Raw genomic sequence first — 25859 nt, 5'->3', positions numbered from 1 at the left:
ACATTGTGATGGGTGCTATGTATCTATTATGCTCGGAAAGCCACCTTTAGAATATTGTTAATGTTATTTATATGTTTTTTAGGAGGGCCTGCCTTGGTAAAGTAAATACTTGTTATAAGGCTTGAAGTGTAGTTGGCCAGCTTCGCCAGTAAAACTTTACTCGATGATTACCATTGCCCGCCAAGCGTGTCTACGTTGCGTTCTCATTTTATTTATTTTTATATTTTAGAGATATATTTGTATATGAAACTAGAGCGCTTGTAGTTTTGGTATCATAGTAATATAGTTTGTCATTATTCCCCATTCGGTAAGGCCCATGGACGAAACGAATGCCATGCCGATGGGAGCATACGTGGGGTCACTGTGAATCTTGGTCCGAATGTCATTTTCCCACCTGTTCTTGTGCCCTTCGGTTTGCTTCTGACCTGGAATTCTTTAATTCCATGTGCCTATGCAGGTTTTCGTAGTTGATTCGTACCTTCCTCATAACGAATGTATAGATGGTGAGAGACTTTATAGCAAGTGAATATGTTCTTTTTTAGCGCTTACAATACTTAAGACCATAGTGCGTAGACAGGTAAAGCCCAGCATACAGGTTTTAATCGCTCGTCTCATTGTACCTAAGTCGTATTATGAACAGCTTTCTGTGTGCGTATTTCTGACGTCCTTATATGAATAACGATAAATTGTAATATGTAGTTTTGCAAGGCGCTAATGGATAATGTCTGTGCCTCAGATGCTTTTACTTTGTCATTGAGGTACTTTATAGTGATTGTAGTATGTACAGGAAATGTATGCCCAAATGTGGGCTTTGCATGGGTATGTGGCCAGCAGTTATAGTAAAGTTGTGTATGCGCTGCTTGGACAGCGCTATCTGGTGACCGGTTGTGAACCGCTAGAATCACAGCAGCTAACCTGCGCGGAATAGGGCAGTGGTGATGCCGACCGGTGTTAGGCGAGCAGTTGTAGTTTCACCTGGTGACTTCAGGTTTATATTTTATGGAAAGAACGACCAAGAGAGCAGTTTTTATTATTTTTTATTGGTTGTGACAATGATTTTATCATATGGTCTGCCTCACATGCCACGATGCCCACATGGTTTTATAAATGTTAATCCACGTTTCCGGTATGTGGTTCTGTAATAATTGTAATGCATATAGTTAACTCACGTAAGCCCTCCCTAAAACCTGTTATGTTATACTTTCACAGATATGATGATGGCACCTTGAGAGTCCTGAAACCGGTCATGTAATAAACGATTTAAGCGATCGTTGCTTTTCAATTATTTTAAAGAAAAAGAATAATTTTTTATTTTATCTTTAAGTATCATCATCGTGATAACTTTGGCATTAACAACGTTATAATATCCAGATAGTATTAAGAACAGAAAGTTGGTTGAAACCGGAAGTGAAATCCTAAGTTCAGACTGGAATATTTATCGTAAGGATGGTGGCAGCGTGTTCTTTGCAGTATAAAATTCGGTAAAATCTGGCGAAGTTATCTTGCATTGCGAATTTAATTTACCTGGGTGAAGTTAAGTATCAACGATCGGTGAGAAACGGTAATCGGATGGTTTTATAGACCGCCTGGGTAAGGGGTTTTAGTGGTAGAGCGCTACAGAGAGGAAGAATATAATTAATAATTTTCCTGATAATGCCGTTGTATTAGGAGATGACTTTAACGTGCCAGATATAGACTGGGAGAGTCATCCCATAAAAACTGGGGCCAGAGACAGGGATTCGTGAGACATTTTTCTGAATGCGTCGTCCAAAATCCACGTAAATAAAGAGCTTCATCACAGATTAAAGAGGAGTCAAAACTTAGCTGACAAACAAAAGCTGAAAAAAGGGACAATGCAATGAGACTTACATAAAATCAGTAAGCGAAATCATTTATTCAGTTACTTTTTGATCATATTGGCATTGAAACGGAAGATAACCGAGAGAAGGCCGAAATACTGAAGTCATCTTCCGAAATTGTTTGAGCGAGGAAGATCGTAACTCACTTCCTCCTTTCTATTGTGGTACGAACTTCTAAATAGCAGGTATTGATGTAACTGATCGCGGAACAGAAAAGCAGTTACAAATGGTTGCTAATGGAAAAGCATCAGGACCAGATGAGATACCTGTAAGGTTCTACAATGATTATGAGAAACAGCTTGCTCCCATTTTAGCAGCAGATTATTGTAAATCGCTGCAGCAACGGAGTGTACCTACCAACCGGAAAAAACAGCAGTTCATTCCCGTTTACAAGAGGGCTCCTGGGACAGATGCACATAATTATAGGACGATATCCTTGACGCCAGCCTGTTGTAGAATTACGGAACATGTATTATACTCAAGAGTTATGACTTTCCCAGAGAGCAGAAATCTCCTATATACAAATCAACACGGATTCGGCAAACAGAGCCGACCAGTGTGGCAGAGCGGTTGTGGGCACAGAGATCAGGTAATGTGTAGGGCCTGTAGGTGGTTACTTCTTATTGGCTCGAGGACTTCTGCAATGATGCGTCGAAGTAAGTTGAGAGATGGTAAAACGACATCTCGAAATGCAAAACACAGCTGTTCGGTGGGTTGCCGCTCTCTGTGGCGTGCACTGCCGCCTCCACCGAGAACAGTTCATGGAAACAATGAGACTGGAAATGAGAACCAGTACCCCATTTAATAAGATAATGTGCCATGACTAACCGCACGGATTCTTTAGTAATGGAATCCCAAAATGAATTAGCAGTGGCTAAAATTGTTTACCGGTGGAAACAGCATTTTCAGAAGTGGCGGATTTCGCGGTCTGTAAATGGCGAATGAAACTCAAGACTTCAACACCCATGAATTATTCTTCGTTACCTCAACCAATCATCAAGAAGACCACACGGTTCTGTTCCACTCAAACTATACCGCCATCCCAAAATTCACAAAGAATGTTTATCATTAAGCCGGCCTCTGTGGCCGAGCGGTTCTAGGCGCTTCAGTCTGGAACCACGCCACCGCTACGGTCGCAGGTTTGAATCCTGCCTCGGGAATGGATGTGTGTGAAGTCCTTAGGTTAGTTAGGTTTAAGTAGTTTTAAGTTCTAGGGGACTGATGACCTCGGATGTTAGGTCCCAAAGTGCTCAGAGCCATTTGAGCCATTTTTGCTTGTCATTATGGCCACAGTAAGCAAGGTATTTGCATGTCTACCTGAAATACAGAGGGACACCACAAAAATGCAGTTTGGACTGCTATTAGTTCATTTTGCAATTCCATTGTCAAAATTGTCCACAGGCATAAAACGTTATTGACCGGGACAGCAGCTATAAATTGGGTAATGCATGGAATTCCGCTATTTCCGCAATTTAGTTTACGCGAAGATGACAGAGTGTACACGGAGCGTGGTCGGTCTTGCAGTTACGATAATGGTGCATGCACAAAACGCTTACAGATCGATAGTATCTCTAGTGAACTATAATACGTGGATAGGATCACTAATGAAGCATCATCTCTAGGGTATGATCAATATTTATTCTATGTGCCTCTCTAAAATGAACTCTAGAGACATGCCCGTGAATCAGTCTACAATTAAAACTATTGTCTCGTATTATGGTCAGAGTGTCGAACGAGAACAGGTCGCCCATAGGGAGGCAGGCATAGTAACTGCAACAATACATACAATACATGTCTGTGATCTGGCACCGTGTAGAATAATCAGGTTCTTTTTCTCTCATGTGGTGCTTAAAAAAACGAGTATTCTGCAAATGATGTGCCTCACTTCTATTTTAGGATTTTGTGCTTACCACCTTCAGAATCCTTGGCTATCGCGACAACTATAAAAGTTTTATGGAGAGTAAATGGGTGCGCCGATATAATCGAGAGTTTGCAACAACAACGATCTCTGAAGGAGGCTGCTCCAAAAACAGCTGTCCACTAATTAGTTATCAGAGAGAGCGTCTCATCAGATGAACCGAAGGGGAGTAAACTCATCTTCATTTTCTCGTGAATACTACTGTAAAATACTGTAATGTGGGTTTAGTAGGCTCAATTTTCAAACTAACTGCGCGGGAATGACTGTCTATTGTACTATTCAAATTTAACTAACTTTGTCTTTCTTACATATTGTACACTACTACGTAACTACGATCTCTCTCTCTCTCTCTCTCTCTCTCTCTCTCTCTCTCTCTCTCTCTCTCTCTCTCACACACACACACACACACACACACACACACTCACACACAAATGAATTTAAGAGCAATTATGACAACACTGCTGTTTACAAAAGGAATGAAAAATCATATGCAATTGCAAAATGTGAAATACAATTATAACAGTTAAAAATAAAAAAAATGTCGTGTGACTAGGGCCTCTCGTAAGGTAGACCGTTCATCGGGTGCAAGTCTTTCGATTTGACGCCACTTCGGCAACTTGCGCGTTACTGGGGATGAAATGATGGTGATTAGGACAACACAATACCCCGTCCCTGAGCGGAGAAAATCTCTGGCCCAGCCGAAAATCGAACCCAGGCCCTTACGATTTTCATGCTGTCACCCTGACCACTCAACTACCGGGGGCGGACATTATAATAGTTGATTGTTACAATAGCGATTTATTTCCTGTTTCTTGTTTCCACTTCTTGCAACTTCTGATTCTGAAATCCTTAGCGCAGTCGAATCAAACGTCATTTCACTTACGTCCTTTATTAATGTATACACATAATACCCAATATATTTGTTTGTTTTTTAGTTCTCATGAATTTCTGAAGATTTTATTTTATCAACTATACTTATTAACTCTTTATTAACTACTTTGTCAACTTACCTTATGAAATATAAAAACCTGATGCTTTGTGGTTGTTTATCATTTTGTGGAGAGAAACTATAGAGTAACCACTCACTAACTTTACCATCCTCCATGGTACCAAATAAATGTATAAATATTTATCGAAACTTCGTCACTGTAGACAACTGTGATGTCAAAGATCCCGATATGTGACTATGGTCGGAGATATCTCCCCATTGGTTTCACACAACGACCGCTCTAAGAAATTAAAAAAAAGAAGCAGTGATACTTACTGCTGATTCCACATTAATTTTTGTTCTTTTGTCCATGGGGTGCATCTATTTACCCTATCCCATTTTACATCATAGGTTAATGATTAATCCAACTGGCTGTTACTGAAGTTTTGCTTGATCATTCTTTGGTTTATTGTCAGGCAAAATTTTCAATAGTGATTTTTGTTTCACTGATACAATGCCACATTTTCTGAAAGCAGCTCTGTTATAGTCAGGAAAACTGAATTCTTGTAACTAAGCTTTCCTGTTGCTCAACTAAGCTTTCCTGTTGCTCTCTGCTAGTGTCATTTGTAAGTTTTGTTTCATCACAGTTAACCATATTACCTGCCGAAAATCTCCAATACATCGTTCAGTGTTGTCAGAATATTATTAGCGATACACAGGCCAGCACAAACTTAATATTACGAGAAAATTTCAGTAACCTATCTGTTAATCTCTACCATACAGTGAATCGTTAACTCTTAGCACTGCTTTACCTCTGTTACAGAAACAGCATCTTAACAATCAGTCTTAATCCATACAAAGTAAGAGGATACCTTCTTAGAACTCAATACAGCATCATTCACAACTCTGCAGCCACCAGTCGTTTGAAGTTTTAGTGCCAAATAATTTTGAAGTACTTTACATGCAACTTTATTAAGGGTAATTTCTTTCATACTGCTCTTGTTGTTATATTTAACGTTGCTTATGGCCTGTTATGTTTATAACTTCTTATTTGTTACACCACAAGTGCCCCTTCCCACCCTATTCATCCCAAAACCAGCTTCAAAATACAAAATTGTATTCCATAATAAAAGCAAAATACGTATAAACCCTTTCCCTTCAAGTTATCAGGCAAACTACTGTTAATACTAACACACAAAAAAGGAATTCCGTAAGTTTTTTTTACATATATCACGTACAAATAAAATTTTGATACTTTCTATTTTCAACACACTCACATGATACATTTCACTAAGCGGCTGCATACCACGTTGTCAAGTTATGAACTGATCCCAGTCTATCATACATAGGTTGTTAAACAATTCACCTCGTTTCAGTTGTTATAACTTAACATATTAGTAATTAATAAGAAAACTGAAAAAAACTTACGTTATACACAGACTGCCCCACATGTCAGTGCCGGCCGGTGTGGCAGAGCGGTTTTAGGCGCTTCAGTCTGGAACCGCGTGACCGCAACGGTCGCAGGTTCGTATTCTGCCTCGGGCATAGATGTGTGTGATGTCCATAGGTTAGTTAGGTTTAAGTAGTTCTAAGTTCTAGGGGACTGATGACCTCAGATGTTAAGTCCCATAGTGCTCAGAAAAGCAAAACTTACACACCCTGCTTATGATCCAAAACTTTACGCGCAACGTTTTGGATCCAAAACAAAGTGTGAAAGTTTTGCTGAAAATAACTTGCCTTTCAGGTCTCACTTGTACACTATACCTCTACATTACACCTACAACTGCACTCTGCAATCTTCTGTGAAGCACATGACAGAGGGTATACTTCCGCTGTGACCGAGTCAGGTGGCGGCGCAGCGGCTAGCACACTGGACTCGCGTTCGGGAGGACGACGGTTCAAACCAGCATCCCGCCATCCTGATTTAGGTTTTCGTGATTTATCTAAATCGCTTCAGGCAAATGCCAAAATGGTTGCTTTGAAAGGCAATGCCGAGTTCCTTCCCCGTCTTCCTGTAAATTGAGCTTGTGCTCCGTCTATAATGACCTCGTTGTCCACGGGATGTTAAATACTAATCTTCTTTTCCTCCTCGTCTCACACACTCCTTTGTACCACCAGCTATTAGGGCTTTTCCCCGTTTCGCTCACATATGGAGTGACTTAATTATTATAGTGCTCGCTTTAGCTATGCAAGTGATACCTTGGGCGTAGTAATATGTTCTATATTCATCACATAAAGTTGGATTTAGAAACTTTCTAATGAGATTTTAGAGGAATGCTTTGCTTCTGTCTTTAGGTGTGTGACAGTTCAATTTTTTCAGTATCTCTCTGACATTCTCCCGCGGATCGAACGAACATACTAATATTCGTGGCAACCTTCTTTGTATCCGTTCAATACCCGTTGTCGGTCCTATTTGGTACTGGTCTCACACACACGTGTGATGTTGTAGTATAAATTGCGTGAGTGTCTAATGCGCAATCACCTTTCGGGACTGATTGCACGGCAGTGTGCCACTACTTTATCCACGACTGAACCTACGTGATCCATTTGATACCCCTACAAACTGTTACACCCAGACATTTGTATGAATTGACCGATTCCAGCTGAGACTCTTTGATATTACAGTCATAGGTTATTATGTTTTTTCGATGGTTCAAATGGCTCTGAGCACTATGGGACTCAACTGCTGTGGTCATAAGTCCCCTAGAATGTTTTTTCGTTTTGTGAAGTACACAATGTTACATTTCCCAGTATTTAAGGCAAGCTGCCGAACTGTGCAGCACTTTGAAATCTTATCGAGGTCTGACTGAATATTTGTGCACCTTTTTACAGGCAGTGTTTCATTATAGATGATTGCAATATCTGCGAAAACTTTGAGGTAACTTAATATTATCCGCAGGGTCATTAAGATACAATATAAACGGGGTCCCAACTCAATTCTCTGGGGTACGCCCGAAGTTACTGCTGCATTTGTCGATGACCCTCCATCCAAGAAAATTTGCTGCGTCCTCTAATCTAATCACAAATTTCGCTCGATAAATCATAGGATCGTACTTTTGAAAGTAACCGTACACGTGGTACTAAGTCAAACGGTTTTCGGAAACCGGAAAATTGTGGATCTGCCTACCTGCATTGATCCATGGCTTTCAGTACGCCAATTGCTAAAAGTGCGGATTGTGCTTCAAATGATCAATTTTTTTCCGAATCCATGGTGGCTGACATAGAGGAGGTTCAAAATGGTTCAAATGGCTCTGAGCACTATGAGACTTAACATCTCAGGTCATCAGTCCCCTAGAACTTAGAACTACTTAAACCTAACTAACCTAAGGACATCACACACATCCATGCCCGAGGCAGGATTCGAACCTGCGACCGTAGGGGTCTTGCGGTTCCAGACTGAAGCGCCTAGAACCGCTCGGCCACCAATGGCCGGCCATAGAGGAGGTCATTCTGTTCCAGATCACCCTTTAGTTTTGAGATCCGAATGTGTTCTAATATTCTACAACAAAACGATGTCAGTGATGTCGGACGTTAGTTTTGTGGGTCACTTCTGCTAGCCGTCTTGTAGAAGGGTGTGACTTAAGCTTTATTTCTGGGCACACGGTTTTCTTCGAGGTATGTAAGGTTAACAGGGGGGGGGGGGGGGGGGCTAACTGATCCGCAAACTCAGTATAAAATCTGATAGGCATTCCATCGGGCCTTGGAACTTTTAGTTTTAGTGGTTTCAACCGTTTCTCAGTTCCACAAACACTAATATCTATTGCTCTCATCTATTCTGTGAAATGAGAATTAAACTGGGGTAATACTCCTGGGTTTTTCTTTGTAAATGAACATTTGGAAACGTATTAAGCACTTCTGATTTTTCTTCACTATCCTCAATCTCGATTCCTGTATCGTCCGTGACTGACTGGCCAGTAAATTTGGTTCGACTAGCAACCTTTACATACGACCAAAATTTCTTTCGGTTTTGTAGAAGATATTTCGATAGTATTCTGCTACGGTAGTCACTGAATGCTTCCACACTGCTCTCATGACAGCCGAACGCGTTTTATTCAGTATCTCTCTGTCTACAGCTGTATGCATTGTTTTACACCTATTATGTAGCCGTCTCTGTTTCTTCAGAAGTTTCTTTACATTGAATGTATACTTCGGAGGGTTCCTTCCATCCAGAACTGTTCTACTGGTTGCACACCTACCCAGTGGATGGTCAACTACTGTTTTAAACTAGAGCTCAACATCCTGCTGTCCTGAGGTAAGAGATTCAAGATCTTCACTGCTTCTTTATCTAGTTTACTGAGCGTGCAATCTTCCTACTTGTTTTAGTTGCCATTTGTACTTTGGTCATCATTGTCCTTCATGTCACTAACACCAGTTTCAATGTGGACATCTTCAAAGAGGTCTAATTTATTGCTACCGTTAGATCTATTGCATCTTCATTATGAGTGGGGTTCCGGACCATATTTCCTACGTTAGTTCTCAAAGAAGGCTTTTGGAAACGTTTTGTAAAATGTCTTGTCACACCCACCACTAAATAATTCCAGTTATCTCATTTAATTGTTGGATTATTAAATACTCCTCTGACTATTACTGTGTGACTGGGGTACTTACATACCAGAGAACTGAGTTTTCACCTGAACATTTCTTTTCTCTGCCCGGGGACTGGATTTTTGTGTTGTCCTCTTCATTTTATCATCATTGAAGAAATGGCGAGACTGGAACTGAAAAATTTTGGGAATTTGTACCGGCGATTATAACCACGTCGGAGCCCAGACGGCAATCTTACTTTCAATTTAATTTCAATTCTTCTACTACCATTCCCATAGTTATTTTTCTTTTTTCTACTCATCCCCTTCGTTTTCGTCAGATGAGGGCTTTAGCGACAGTTGTCAGTCACTGCAAAGGTCTCATAGACCCTAGTACCGAATCATTTCTTTATCTGCGGTCTGCTAACGGCCTTTCGCTCCCTAGGTTGGAGTCTTTATTTCGTCATATTTGGTTGTAATCAAGAAGTCCATGGACATTACGCCTGATTTTGGAACAAAATGTCAGCACTACCGACCAATTTTTTAGTGGTGACCTTGACTATGTGCATAGTAGAACGTAGGGTCCATTAAACTGAGGATGTCTACTATTTCGGCTAGAAGGGCAATGCTGCTGATCAACTTCTACATCTGCATCTATTATTCTTGAATTTTTATTGTACTTCCGAAATATTCTCTCATTATTTATCGCTTCTTCAACATACACACTGATAAGCTGCAACACAGCCTGAAATCCATAATTTCAATATTTCTTATTACTTGGACAAATAGCGTTTGCGATGTAGGGACTAACGACGAAAGTTGTTCACCTTCTTACTGTTCTGTTGCTGTAGATGCTTAAGTTTTTTTCTATTAAAAATTGCCCGATTCTCTACAGAAGGGCGTCTGATGTGTTTCATTGTATTCATGACAACCATTTTCAGGCTCTCGACCTTTTCTCCTCTCCCAATGTCACATTCACTTTCATCATGACCCTTCATCCTTTCCTATACACTGAATTAACCGAACTATTTTAATGCACTCCCCACACTTTTAACATATATATGCACCAGCTGTCAAGCAATTAGAGTTACCTTCACTTGCCCATTCCCAAGGTAGAATTTTCTTCTTGGCAATTGTACTTTGGCTTAACGACATATTATCTGCAAGTAAAAGAAAAACCTTCGAAAGACTGTCTCGTCGAGTAACTAAACTGAAATTAACATAGTTAAACAGGAATTATTAACTGTATAAAATAAGAACGATAGTGAAAAAGTCTTGATACGTGTTCGTAAACATAAAACAGATGATATATTGTATACGCACGTACTTTTTAAACGTATCGTAGTGGAAACGAGTAAGGTTTTTAGACTCGAAATAGATGTTTTCCTTAAAAAAAAAAAAATGTTAAAGCTTGCTTGCTCAATTTATGTTTTCGTGTGAAACATTTGTGTGAGAGAGGGTAAATAAACTGGGGCAGAGCGTCCCGCGTAGCGTCCCTTGTGACGAGGCATTACATCAGTCACGTAACAAGACGGCCATTGGTCGACACCAGAAGGATATATATATATATATATATATATATATATATATATATATATATATATATATATATATATATATACCAACGGAGTTCCCTGATTGGCCCAAAATACAAGGAAGCACTTTTCTACCCTGTGTCAAGACGATAAAGTGATAGCCGAGAAGGGACAGCGGTGGTGAGCGATTGTGTGTCGGATGTAGATCCCGCTGATTACGCTATAATATGTCTCATCAGCTAAACTGTGACACTATTAAGAGTTTGTTAAATGTAACTGTCATTGTTCTGGCTCATTACGTGAGTGCGTCACTCATCTAAATGCTGAGCGAGGTACGACAGACGTGTGTGACACGACACGCAACCTTGCCGAGTTCAGACGATCTGTCAACAATAGATTCAGTGACCGCTCTTGCAAACGCAAGGGTACTGACTGTTGAACATTGTTTATTCATTTGTCATATCCTCTCCATTATATGAATAATCAATAAAAATTATGTGCATGAATTAACATAATATGCGAAAAAGGAACAAAATATTGTATTACATTATTGTGGGTCATTCCAGATCTGATATTAATGAGAGTCAAATATAAGTAACTGACAACCTTGGAGGCAGAGGGGTATAAATGCTAGCTGGATTACTGGTAAAAAAAAGATATATATGGTTATTGTGTTGTCCTTATTGTTTCACACCATCGACACGCAAGTCGCCGAGGTGACGTCAACACGAAAGACTAGCACCAGGCGAACGGTCTCTCGACGGGAGGCTTTAGCCACAGGGCATTTCCATTCTACTGCTGTTTATAGCTTCGTTAATATCGATTGGATATGGTGCTTACTATAGACAATATAGCAAATTAACATAGTATTTAGATCTGATACGAACTTTGAAGCTCATTTTCTCCCAATCGTGGTTTTGTCAAACATAACCCTTTGCTTTTAACCAGCTCATTTAAGAACAACATCCCAATTTTCCCGTCCAGATGGGCGGGTTCAGAGAACGACGGTCTGCGAGTCTTGGAACGAATGAAGACGATTCCTCAGGGGAGCGTTCCATCCGGCGCTGGTGCAGGCGGCCGCAGCGCACCTGGACTGCACACGTGCGCAGCCCGTGGCAGCCTGGCTGGCTCGTCGCGCAATCAATCACGGTCCCCCGGTACCCCGAGTGGAGGAGGGCGCCGGCCATCCATCTCGCTCATTTCCCGCTGCTTCCTGCAGTATTAAAACGACGCCGACAATGAAATATTTTACGACGCACTTTACGGGCGCATCCGTGAAGGGCCCGCCACCACTGGAGCTCGCTCGATAATTCCAGGAGCAGCGACGAATTCCCGTCGCGGCCGCCTGCCGCACCTTCCAGAAAGAGACCGCGGCCGCAGGTGCTGGCTGTGGCGACGCTTGCGTCTGACAGCGTGCGGTTAACAGCGATGCCTGCATCTGGCGGCAGGCAGTGTGAACACCGCGAGGCATACACCTGGCATCAAGTGGTGCCAACTGTGATGTTCACGCCTGACACGAGGCTGTACAACAATTCTTGTTACTTAAAGCTGGCGATGTGTACAGCAGGCAGTGCATACAGCAGTGCTAACATCTGTCAGCAGGCGTTGCGGAGAATGGTCCACATACCTGGCAGCAGGCGAAGCCTGTAATGATGCAGATATCTGGCAGCAGGAAATGTTTGCAGCTATGTATCTGGCAACAGACAATGTGTACAAAGATGATTACTTCCGGCAGTAGGCACAGCATACAACAATATTTGTAAGATTATATGTGATAGCAACCAATGTGTACGGTGATGCTTTCTTACAACACGAGATGCTCCATACAACAACTCTTAAATGCTTACATATGGCAGCAGGCAATGGTTACAGTGATGGTTACATCTGACAGCAGGCACACTATTCATAGATACTCACATCCGGAAGCAGGCACTGCATGGAGTGAAGATTATGTCTGGCAGCAGGCGAACTGTAGATTACATACAGGTATGGAGTAATGATGTGCACGGTGCTCAAAATATGTAATTTTTTGACGAAGTTCGTATGGTTAACTAACGTGACTGTACCATTGAAATAAGCAACGACACGAATTGTGTGGTGTATTGCCTTTACTCAGGTCATCATTGACCATGATTTATAAACTTATTAATAAAAATTTACAGTCCATGATTCGAGTTAGAGTAAAATAAACTTTTAGAGTTTTTCGTAGTATTGCGATGTTAATTTTCAATCGCTTTCGGCCATTTTAAGAGGTTAAACAAATTCCGGTAATCTACTGAACTGACTGGTAAGAAAATAGAACGACATTAAGTTATATTCTAATTTCACGTGTTCAGCTTCCTTCTGCCCTTTCTAATGCTATAGCTTTTCCGATTGAAAGTATGTTCGAATCAGTTCTCCCACGTAGCCCGAAGAGCTCTTTGACAGCATAATATTTGCAACACGTAGTCCATAACAGAAGAGAAGTAATAATTTACAGTGTTATTTTCGTAATAGGTTCCGGTCTAACGCTCTTTGAATGAATATACATTGTTTATAAGTAGGATAGCATTTTGGCAGATGACAATAGCCTATCACATACCAGTGGGATCCGTTAAACTGCATGTATGTGGCTACCAACCGCACAGTGTACAACCATAACTGATTCTGTCATGTGGCGCGGCTTCCCGATGGAGTACGCAAACAATGAACACGTCTATATACATTTGGTGCTGGGAGCTTCCGATAACCAGGCTGCTGCTGCTGCTGATCTTGCGTATGCTGCACAGTACCCTTGAAGGCACCGCTCCGACATCATTGTTTTAGTCGCTTGGAGCAACGCCTTCGAAAATCTGGTAATCTTCGTCCACAAGTAATGGACAGAAGTCGTCCAAGGGCTATACGTATTCCATAAACAGAGAACGCAATTCTTCAAACCGTTCACCAGTCATTTCGCCAAAGAACCCACGATATTGCAAGGCAGTTCCAGAGATACTGAAAACTATTTGTTGAAGTATTGCACAATTTAGAACTGCATACATATCTTTACACATTTACAGAATACCAGCGACCAGAAGACCGCATTCGATGAGTACAGTTTTGTGAATAGCTTTTACACCATGATGAAGATAACGAACATTTTATAAACAAAGTGTTGTGGAGTGATGAATCTAGCTTCACTCATGAAGGTATTTTCAACCTCCATAACAGCCATTATCGGTCGGAAAAATAACCCACATGTCACTCCTGAAAGTGACTTTCATGCAACTTTTCGCATAAAACTGTGGGCTGAAACATGGGAGGAGTGCTTTTGTGCTCTTACCTATTGACAGAAAAGTTGATTGCTCCCCTATATCGTACGTTTCTTTGCAATACTTTGCTTCACAAATTAGAAAAAGTCCCACATGTCGTTCAGCGACAGACAGCTATGGTTTCAGCATGATGATGCACCGCCATACTTTGGAATGGATGTGTGGTAACTATTTAAATGACACGGTTCCAAGGAAACGAATTGGACGTGGAGATCTAGTGTTCTAGGCTCCACGTTTACCAGACCATAATCCTCTAGATACTTGTGGGGACACTTAAAGGAACAAATTTATAGTACGCTATTGCAGTGCCTATGTTATTCCGAATTACGATGCACTGTTCCTTTGGACATGCATGCATACCCAAAGGAACACACACTGCGCGCGGCTACAGCCGTTAGAATGCTTTCAAGTAAAATGTCTCTCCTGTACGGGAATATACATAATGAATACACGAGTACAGGTTGGACACACATGAAAGTTTGGGTCTGGTCGTGAGTCAGCCTTGGACAGCCTAACGGTAAGGATACTGCTTGCGATAAGTGGGAAATCCGGTTTCGAGTAACGGTCCAGCTCAAATTTTCACTGTCGTCATTCCATTATACAGCTGATGGTCGTCCATATTCTCAGTTGCGAATATATTTCAGGTACTTCTTAGCGACTGTAGTCGGAGCAGTGTCTGTTCCTTTGGACATGCATGCATATCTAAAGGAACATTGCTTAGTAATTCTGAATAGAAAAGGCATCGCATTTATCCACCGACACGGGGCAGGCTACTTTCAAGTAAAATCAGTGGGTACTTTTTATTCTATTGTTATTTTTCTACGTTGTTGGGCCCTTTTGCATCGTCTCTGTTACTGCATACGACATACAGTAATTCAATGGGGATCGTACACAACCCAACACCTTAGCAAAGTAAGAATTTAAAAAAAAGTACTCACTCATGTTGATACAAAGGTGTTGAAATATGTTCGGGAATTTGCAAACAAAAGTCATTTGCATTATAGGTGGACCTGAACTCTCATGACTCTTAGTCATATTTTGAAGCTCTGTCTGTATAAAAAGACACGTTACTGCAGCTTTCTGTGAATGCTAGCGTTTAATTATAAAGAGTGGTACACGTGTGATTTTTGTGAATGAAACTTTCTGACAGATTATACTTTGTGCCAGACCGGGGCTCGAGGAGGAGATGAGGAGATTAGAGACGGAGCACGGGCTCAGATTAGGGAGGGATGGCGAAGAAAGCGGTCGTGCCCTTTAGAAAGAACCAGCCTGGCATTTGCTTAAAGCGACTTAGAGAAATCACGGGAAACCTTTATCAGGCTGGCCGGACGTGGATTTGATCCGTCCGTCGTTCTCCCGAATGCGAGTCCAGTGTGCTAACTACTGCGCTATCTCACTCGGTCCGGGGCTCAAACCTAGGACCTTCCCCTTAGGCGGGCAAGTACTGTACCGACTGAGCTAACAAAGCAGGGCTCAACTGTGCTTGTACAGTTCAGTTGCTAGAGCACTTTCACGTGGAAAGCATGACTCCCAGGTTCGAGTCTCATTCCGGCACAAGGAATTTATCCGCCAGAGAGGTTCAAATCTACGTACACTCTACCGAAAGTGAAAATTCGTCCTGGAAACTGTATGAATGTCAGCATGTGAATGACTAAGCACGGACCTACAGTTTTCTTGCAATTTTATGAAAGCAACGGCGATGTGATATCAATCGCGATATTAATTGGCAGAAGTAACAGGCAGCATGAGGGAGAGAAATGCAATTTGCTTAATACACGTTCATTTAGGTCGTAAATGATGTGAACCAAAGAGTTTTGTCTAAAATACCAAAAAGGTGGTGCAGTGGTTAAGACACGGCTCTCACGTAACAGAGGAGACGGCTTTTTTTAAATGCAGAGGCAGGATGGTTTCTTTAAGACGGCTGCATCTACCCTCACCTCCAGTCGGTGTTGGCCATCGCGCTTAGTGATATCAGATTGATGGGTTAGGAGTACCATTTTCTGGCAGTAACCAAAACGTCCTAGGACCCGTGTTCGAACCTCACCACATCTTAAATGTCGTAACCATTGCTTGAATTTTGAATAAAAATCATCAACAATGGCAGCCGAAGACTTCCGGCATACGAAGTCGCTCTCGTCCTTGCAATGGCCTTGTCAAAGGCAGCACAAGAATGGACGGAGATTCAGGGCACTTTCTTGCCCCTGGGGTGGGAAACTGCCCCTAAATTGCGGAAGAATTAGTACTTATCAACGGCACGAGGATGCAAAAGGCAATGGAAACTACTGCGCATAACGCGTATCCAAAAGACATGTGGCCTGTTATTGAAAAAGTATCATTATGATCTCTCCTTGGCGAAAGATTTCGGAGTAGTCCCTCTTTCGGATCTCTGGAAGGGGACTGCCAAGTGGGGGCATCAGGAAAAATATTGAACAACCAATGAAAGGGTAAAATTCTACGAATCGAGGCCTGGAATATCACAGTCTGAACGTGGTAGGGAAGCTAGAAAATCTGAAACGGGCAATGCAAAGGCTCAGTATATGTGTAGTGGGGTTCAGTATAGTGAAGTGGAAAGAGCACAAGGATTTCTGGGGAGACGAGTGTAAGGTAATATCAATAGCAGCAGAAAATGGTACAACGGGAGAAGATTCGTTGTGATTAGGACTGTAAGACGGATGGTCAGTTACTGTGAACAGTTCAATGATGGGATTGTCTTCATCAGAATTGACAGCAAACCAACACCGGCAACGATATTTCATGTATACCTACCCGACGTCGCAAGAAACAAATGAGCGTTTTATGAAATTGAATGTGAGATGATATCAACTAATAACTTCCTTGGAAGTAGAGTGAACAAAAGAGGTCAAAATTTGTAGGAGAAGACGGATAAGTGAGGACTTAGCTGTAAGGGCTCTTCTGAGGCGAAGAGATGACATAGAGACGCACAGGAGAGAAAATTATGGAGGGATGAATCAAGAAAGTTAATCGATCAGTGAAAGTTAAAATTATTTTATTTTTCTGTCAACACTTTAAATGCGACATTTGTAGTTTAGCTATACTTTGACTGTTATTGGATCGACAATAAGTTTAATGTTACCAGTCACAAATTATTCAGGTTTATCTGAGGTATGTTTATGTTCGAAAATAGCCTGGATTGGCTGACAGCGCAAATTAACTTCATATGTTAACACTTTCGTTCATACTTTATACCGTGCCTGTTATTGATACCGAGTGAAACAATAAATTATTTATTGTGACTGGTAACAGCAAATCTGTTATTTCATTTGATGGTAAAAAATACGTATTCTCGCCTGCCATGAAGAACGACGGAATACCTTGGATAATTTTGTGATGCAACCATAGCAGAATAACAGTTCATCCTCTCATTTCTAAAATACAAAACAGTATGATGTGAAATTTCTCCCATCTGAAATGCAGGTGCGAGAGACAGGTCATGCTTGTATGTGTATGTGTTGAAAGGGAGAGAAAGAGTGTTCGAGTAAATCATCAGTGTCAGCAGATGTGTGTATTTCTCGACGTAATGCTCCAACAGCATCAATATCCCGAAAAAATATAGCTGTGTCTGACATATCTGACACAGGCAAACGCACGAGTGCGCCCGTCAACTAAGCGCCTCTCCCTTGTGTCTTTGCGTAACACACGCATACATGTGCACGCGCGCGCGCTCACACAGACCCCCCCCCCCCCCACACACACACACACACACACTACTGCACGTGCCCTTTCGTACCGTGTGGCAATAAACCCTGCAGGATATATGGACGATGTAGTCGATGGCTGCTTCAATAGTAATAACAGCTGCACGTCACATACACGCGAAACGAAAACTGTCGCCAGACCTGTTCATAAATACGATCGGAGCTGTGATTTTCTTACAGGAAGAGAAACTCTGGTCATTTCGTACCAGTCAATACTTCATATGCAGTACTGAATAATATTATGATATGTATCTTTATTTTCCTTATCAAATGTCAAAGACTGCCTGCCATTTGGCATTTCATTTCGACTCTTTATTCAATCTTCGTGAATAACAGCTATAAGACTGTTATAAAGAACCACCCCGCAACGAAAAAGAATCAATGAATACAAATTTCTTGTTGCTTCCTCGTCTCCCCCCCCCCCCCCCCCCCCCCCAATCTCCTCCAAGAACGAACTTTAAGATAGCGAATACGAAAATGAACCTTCTCACCCTTTCTCTACATTTTTATCTTATCTCTTTTCCCTTACAATTCACTTATCGTCTATGAATCAATCACCTATGCTGCCCAGCGTTTTACCCTGACCTTCTCTCCTTACTCACGTAATAGTATCAACGCCGATCTAGATCTATCAATAACAAAGATTTTATGAAACACCAGTGGAGAGGGCCAGAGGGTTGGCCGAGCGGTTCTAGGCGCTACAGTCTGGAACCGCGCGACCGCTACGGTCGCAGGTTCGAATCCTGCCTCGGGCATGTATGTGTGTGATGTCCTTAGGTTAGTTAGGTTTAAGTAGTTCTAAGTTCTAGGGAGTGATGACCTTAGAAGTTAAGTCCCAAAGTGCTCAGAGCCATTTGAACCATTTTTGAACCAGTGGAGAGAATAGTACTCGTCGAAGGAATAGGTACGACAGAAAAGATATGGACTTGAAAGGTTCAACGGTACCAACTGGCCGCCGTGTCACCCTCAACACACAGGCATCACTGGGTGCGGATATGGAGGGGCATGTGGCTAGCACACCGCTCTCCCGGCCGTATGTTAGTTTACGAGACCGAAGCCGCTACTTTTCAATGATGTAGCTCCTCAGTTTTCCTCACGAGGACTGGGTGCATCCCGCTTGCCAACAGCGCTCGGCAGACCGCATGGTCACCCGTCCAACTGCTAGCCCAGCCCGACAGCGTTTAACTTCGGTGATCTGACGGGAACCGGTGTTATCACTGCGGCAAGGCCGTTAGCGATGGAAATATTAATAAATATTAATAGGATGTTTCGACAATACTTTTGTCTTTCGCTGTGCTTCTAAAAATAGGTCGAGAAAAGTCTAACAATGAGAATGGTTGTTTTCCCTTATGCACGAGAGAAATGTTCAGCGATCAGCAAGACAACTGTCGTTACGGTATAGCTACTTGCGCACTATATTTCATTTGCTACACTGTTTTCGTAGGTATAACCATGAGCTGAAAAACTGAAGTAAATGCGTAGTCTTTGAGAATGGATTTTAACCTGCGAAATTCCTTGAACAGCAAACACCAGGAAACATATTACTATTAATTTTGCGGTTGCCCAGGGTATCGATACTAAGAGGCACTTAATGGGATTACTCGTTTTTTTGTGGACCAACATGGAATGAGTGTAATTGCTTGACGGGTATAGGATATTGTTTATAATACGCATATGTGACACAACGCGTAAAGTACATCTTTCTTTTACAGTGTAAATCAATACTTTCCTGACTAGAACGAGTAAACAAACAATTAAAGGTAACAGGTACAGCAGAGTCACAACTATATCCAAAGTGGTTCATTTGTTGACCCATGCCAGCTGAGGTGTTGCTGCTTCTAGTATCTCCTAAATGCTACTCTATCAGTATCACTAAAACGATCAGATGATGAGCCATACATAAACGTTCCTTGAGCGTTGTGTCACTGAATGAGGCACAAATAGAAACTGTTTCCCATATTCTGATGCGAGTAAATGGCAATGCAACACAATTTCAAAAAATAAATAAATAAATAAATAATAAAATAAAAAATAAAAGAAATCAAGAAATATATTTGGAATTCTGAAGTATTTCTGCACGACTGCATACTCTGGGTACACTCCCACTTATTTATGTTCTACTCTTACAGTAATATCTGAACAGAAAAGCAGAGTGAAATTCTATCTGTACATCACATAACTGCAATGTTCTTTAAATAATTTTCTGTATCAGAAACCCGACTTTGCAACAATCATCGTCAAAAAAATTCAGAGAAATTAAATGCTTCCAAACTTCAAACGACAGTTAATACCCCAAAGAGCGGCGTAAGAGCGTCAATGAAACCACCCCGTACCCTGCGACGTTCATTCCCACACATTTCGCAGTCGGAAACAACAGTTCGCAGTGCAATGATCAGCAGAAAGATGTTCTTGGTATAAAACGGAAAAGGGCCGCTCTAAGAACCATCTACAATTAGGAAACACCCTCTGTGTCACCCACGCATCTTCGCTGAGCAAGTTTGAAATGTACCTTCAGAAAATTCGACACCAAATCGGCCTGTCAACTGATCTAGCGCCTGCGGGTTAGACAGTCTCTTCAACACCCCTTGGGTGCGATTTTCCTAACTCCAGGCGCTAGAGTAGCCACCGTGATGAAATAGTGTCGAAGTTTCTGACAGCTACACTATGTGATCAAAAGTATCCGGACACCTGATTAAAAATGACTTACAAGTTCGTGGCACCCTCCATCGGTAATGCTGCAATTCAATATGGTGTACTCTCGCCCTTAGCCTTGATGACAGCTTCCACTCTCGCGCGCATACATTCAATCAGGTGCTGGCAGGTTTCTTGGGGACTGGCAGCCCATTCTTCACGGAGTGCTGCACTGAGGATAGGTATCGATGTCGGTCGGTGAGACCTGGAACGAAGTCGGCATTCCAAATCATCCCAAAGGTGTTCTATAGGATTCAGGTCAGCACTCTGTGCGGGCCAGTCCATTACTGGGATGTTATTGTCGTGTAACCACTCCGCCACAGGCCGTGAATTATGAACAGGTGCTCGATCGTGTTGAAAGATGCAATCGTCAGCCCCGAATTGCTCTTCAACAGTGGGAAGCAAGAAGGTGCTTAAAACATCAGTGTAGGGGTGTGCTGTGATAGTGCCACGTAAAACAAGGGACACAAACCCACTCCATGGAAAACAGAACACCATAACACCACAGTCTCCGAATCTTACTGTTGGCACTACACACGCTCCCAGATGACGTTCACGGCGCATTCGCCATACGCACACTCTGCCATCGGATCGCCACATTGTGTGCCGTGATTCATCACTCCACACAACGTTTTTCCACTGCTCGGTCGTCCAATGTTTACGCTCCTTATACCAAGCGAGGCGTCGTATGGCATTTACCGGCGTGATGTCTGGCTTATGAGCAGCCGCTCGACCACGAAATCCAAGTTTTCTCACCTCCCGCCTTACTTTCATAGTACTTGCAATGGATCCTGATGCAGTTTAGAATTCCTATATGATGATCTGGATAGATGTCTGCCTGTTACACACTAAGACCCTCATCGACGGTCAACAGACCAGGTCGGGCCGTGTGCCTTTGTGCTGAACGTGTCCCTTCACGTTTACACTTCACTATCAAATCGGAAACATTGGACCTAGGGATGTTTAGGAGTGTGGAAGTCTCGTGTACAGACGTATGACACAAATGACACTTAATCATCTGACCACGTTCGAAGTCCGTGAGTTCCGCGGAGCGTCCCATTCTGCTCTTCACGATGTCTAATGACTGCTGAGGTCGCTGATATGGAGTACCTGGCAGTAGGTGGCAGCACAATGCACCTAATATGAAAAACGTATGTTTTTTGGGGTGTCCGGATACTTTTGGGCACGTAGTTTATATTTGTAACGTGCACAACGAAGTTCCGTCGGTGGCACCGAAGCTGGTGCCAAATTGTGGGGTCTGGAAGGGACCCTTCACTGTTCCATTCATGCACATGTTAACGTTAAATCCCTGCGTGACCACGCCGCAGGGGGGCAGAAAACAGAAGGATTGAAAAAGTATGAGTATCATTTAACGATTCTGATTACGTTTAAATGTAGTCGAATGGACGCGAACGTTCCCTAGTGGTTCCAGCCTCTACAGGATAGTAAATATTGCGATCGCGCTACACTCCAAGGGGGTGAGATTACTTTAAATGGGGATGCAGCCACACAGTGTCCTTAGCGAAGAGCTGAAACCCCCAAGGGTATCGGCAATGTCAAAGGTCCTCAAGAATTTCTTACTGTTCCTTATTACATTGCGAACTACCATTTACAACCGAGAATTGTGTGGAATCAACATCCCAGGAAAGTAGTGGTTTAATTGACGCACTTTAGGCCACCCTATGAGGCTTTTCCGTATCGATTCTGAGCGATGGTGTTTTCGAAATATTTTCCTGGGCCACCCGTAAGACAACCGCGTGTTTTCAACGCTGGGTGTCATGGTTGTGACCACCACCGCGAAGACGTGGTGAAATTTGGTCTCAACGTGATATCATTAACCCACCTTACACCTCACATGAACTCCTGAGCTGTGGCCTGTTTTCGCATTTTTAGACATCTTACTGTTTGAAGTGTCACCGAGCTGGAGGGAGACGTCGCAGGGCACGATGCTTTTGCACTGTTACAGAGGAAGGTTATAGGCATCTTTGAACCAATCTTCAAACTTATGCGTCTCAATGACAGACAATTACGGGGTTTCCAAAAAGTGTTCCTATAATTTTCGTTGTTCACCGTTGTTTCGCTGAACAATCTGAATCAAATTTCATTACGTAAAAACGCAGCAGATAACTATGCAGTACCTACTGTAACATCATTACCAATATCAGTATGAAATGGAGCTGAAGGCTCTTTGAGTAACTGTGTGCACTACCTGATGTGCTGTATTTTTCACTCGTATTTTAGGTCAAGGTTTTATTGTAAAATATTTATGACGATAACTGGATTGAATGTTTTTATTATATCCTATTTAATACACAACGTACCTGCTCTTCCACCTACGTCAGTACAAGATCATCGACAGAAACGGATTTAGAAAAATGTTTACGATAGAGAGTGATCGAAGACAACATACACCTATCTCTCTCTCTTTCCTTCAGCTGATGTTGGGGTATTTGGAAAATAAAAGGAAAGCGGGAACGACTTACGCTAATGACAGAAATTGAAAATCTTACAAAGTAAAGCACCAGTTAAATATTTATCAAACTTTGTAGTGGTGTTCATCGTATATTAGAATAAGACGATTAAACTTTCATTCCTTTCGGAACTCACGTCCACCATTAACATTAGTATGAGTGCCTCCACCCGCCTCCGCACTCGGGCCACATTCTTCCATCAGCCATTGAATGAAACAGCCTCCGAATGTCATATCGAGGAATCACTTGCATTGCCGGAAACAAATAACGATAGCTGGCTGTTTTATGGATGTCAAAGCACGCAGTAAAAGATCCCTTCCTTTCCCAGGAGCGATTGTGGGATGTACTGTCGCGTGGGGCCCTGAGTTATCCTCCTCGAATAAGCTTTCTGATGCACTGGTCATGAAAGATGCAAAAATAAGGCTTGTGACTCTTGTCACCAGCTGAACGGCATACCGACTCTCTTGAAAAATTACCAAACGATTCCTGTTGTCACATCCAACAGTTGCTCACACTATGATCCTACACTGTTCCGTCACATTAAGGTGGTCAGAAGCCTGAATAACCACCTTTTGTAGCGTAGAACGTTGCGAAACGTGCAGGAAGAGAGTGAAATTCTGGAAGGTATGTGGAGCCACGCCGACTCCAGTGCCATGACCAGCTGCCCTGAGTTTCTCGGTTGAGGACCGATGGCAAGAACGGTATGATCGAGGTGGTCCCACAGATACTCGACTGGGTTTAAACCTGAGGAGTTTGGTAGCCAGCGAAGTGCGGTTAACTCATCCTGGTGCTCTTCGAACCACGCATGTATACTGAGAGCTGCGTGACACGTTGCATTGTCCTGTTTAGATCCCTCCGCGTCAAGGAAAAACGAACTGCATTTAGGGGTGTATATGGTCCCCAACGATAGGTACATATTTGTGTTGACCCACTGTGCCTTCCAGATGACGAGGTCACCCAGGGAATGCCACGAAAATATTCCCCAGATCATAACGCTCTCTCCTCGATGCAGGATGTTTATTTTGAGGCGTTTCACGCATTGCATGCCAACTCCCATCAGCCCAATGGAGCATGAAAGGTTCATCTGAGAAGGCCATCTGTGGCCACTCTGTGGACGCCAAGTTTCGGTACTGGCGTGCATTCCACCCTTCGTCGCCACTGAACAGCAGTTAGCATGGTGCATTAACAAGCGCCTGCTGCGGAGGCCCTGATGCAGCAACGGTCGTTGAGGAGGCACTGTTAGTAGCCCCAGGATTCATCTAGATGGTCAGTTGCTCAACTGTTTGTTGCACGTCTACTCGCCCGTGCGCACCTCCGCAGCCGTCGTTCACTCCTGTCATCTATGGTCCATGTTGCACCGCAATTGCATTGGCACCGGTTTTGCATGAGCGCCATTTTGTCATGCACGGTGGCATTGAAATAGATTACATACTTAGCCGTTTAGGAAAATTAGTGATCATGCACTTTCGGATGTCAGATAAATCGCGACGTTTCCGCATTATGGCAGCGACTGCACTGTTTTTCGGGTCCCAGTGAGTGGTCGCTGCAAATCCCGCGCGGCGATACCGGTCTCGACAAAAGCTGTTTTCAGCGACTTCCACCCAGTTCTCCACGGACACGTTGGCGTCGATCTGGCAGCCACGAACAGAAGTGAGACTCATCGCTGAACACCATAGAAGGCCAGCAAATTTGGCTGACTGTCTCTGCACTGTGTTAAGACTCCGTTGTCTAGGTACGGTGTCAGCTGTTAGAGGCACATGGGAACTGGAGATCTCAACTGGGCTTCCAGTTATTTTTTCCAATTGTCCGTGGTGCCACACTGTCTGTACTCTCTGCTTGGATTTAAGCTGTTGTCATTCCTAAGAGACAGCAATGGCACTATAGTCTCATCAAGTAATCGTTTTGGAAGGATCCGTGCCTACTGTTATAGTCGCACTGTTCCCGTGAGTCCATCCCTTCACCACTCGTCCTGCAGTCATTGCAGTATACTCAACTGTCTGTGCGACATATCGGAGTGATGCTCCCATCTCCCTTATTACAACGATTTGCCCATTCTGAATCTGAAAGGTGGTGATGACTATATGTGCTCTTTCACTAGGCATGCTGTGTTCTGATCGACTTGGAGAGTTCCATTTTCGTTAGACACAGTCGATAGCCACCATGTATTCACACCACTTTTTCTCCGTCTGAATGACTAATTCCTGTACTGGAATTACAGAAAATAAGCGCCCTATAAGGTGAAAATTTTGATCAATATAGCATACAGATACGGAAATAGTGGAATATCTGTTTTGCGGTATTCGATCAAGGGGTTCAAGGTGTAGCACTTTCCGTAATTGTCTGTTAATGTATATACTTTTATTGTAAATGCCATTGTAAATTTCTCTATTATTCATTTTGAAGAACGTGTACGAAGTATCACAAAACAAAATTCGAGTTCTTTGTCTCAGTTAAACTGACTATATAATATAAGTGTGAAAGTAATGCAGAAACACAAAACTTTGAATTACATACGCGTTTTGTTAATACTGTCCAACGTGTCGTTCGCGGAACAACGGAACAAAATTGGAATTTTTTGCGGGGAATGATTGATGAATGCAATCCATCATGCCTGTGTCCCTTCACGTTATTACACAGGTTTATTACGTTCCTTCTCACAGGTTTATGATGTCAGAAATCCGTTCTTCATAAATTAATAATTTCAGATGGGCGCACGGAAAGAAATCAGTTGGGTTTAGCGCTTACCATTTCAATGGCCACACTTAGTGCTTCCGCGATTATTTTATTTTTTTCTTCAAATCATTCCGGTAGAGAAATGACCGGAAAATTTTCGCCCGACAGTTACAACACTCGATAATACTACAGCAGACATTGACACTATATTTGAGGGTGTTGTCTTAGGTGCCTGCTGCGTGGATTATCTTTTTC

The 25859-nt window shown here is 42.5% G+C and overlaps 1 pseudogene; it reads right to left on the bottom strand.

Moving 5' to 3' along the window:
- Nucleotides 1-18887: 18887 nt before the first annotated feature.
- On the bottom strand, nucleotides 18888-19005 carry LOC126482641 (5S ribosomal RNA; annotated as a pseudogene).
- Nucleotides 19006-25859: the final 6854 nt, after the last annotated feature.

The sequence above is a fragment of the Schistocerca serialis genome, chromosome 5, assembly GCF_023864345.2.
Source record: "Schistocerca serialis cubense isolate TAMUIC-IGC-003099 chromosome 5, iqSchSeri2.2, whole genome shotgun sequence".
Lineage (NCBI taxonomy): Eukaryota > Metazoa > Arthropoda > Insecta > Orthoptera > Acrididae > Schistocerca > Schistocerca serialis.
This window is presented reverse-complemented; position numbering and strand designations above follow the sequence as displayed.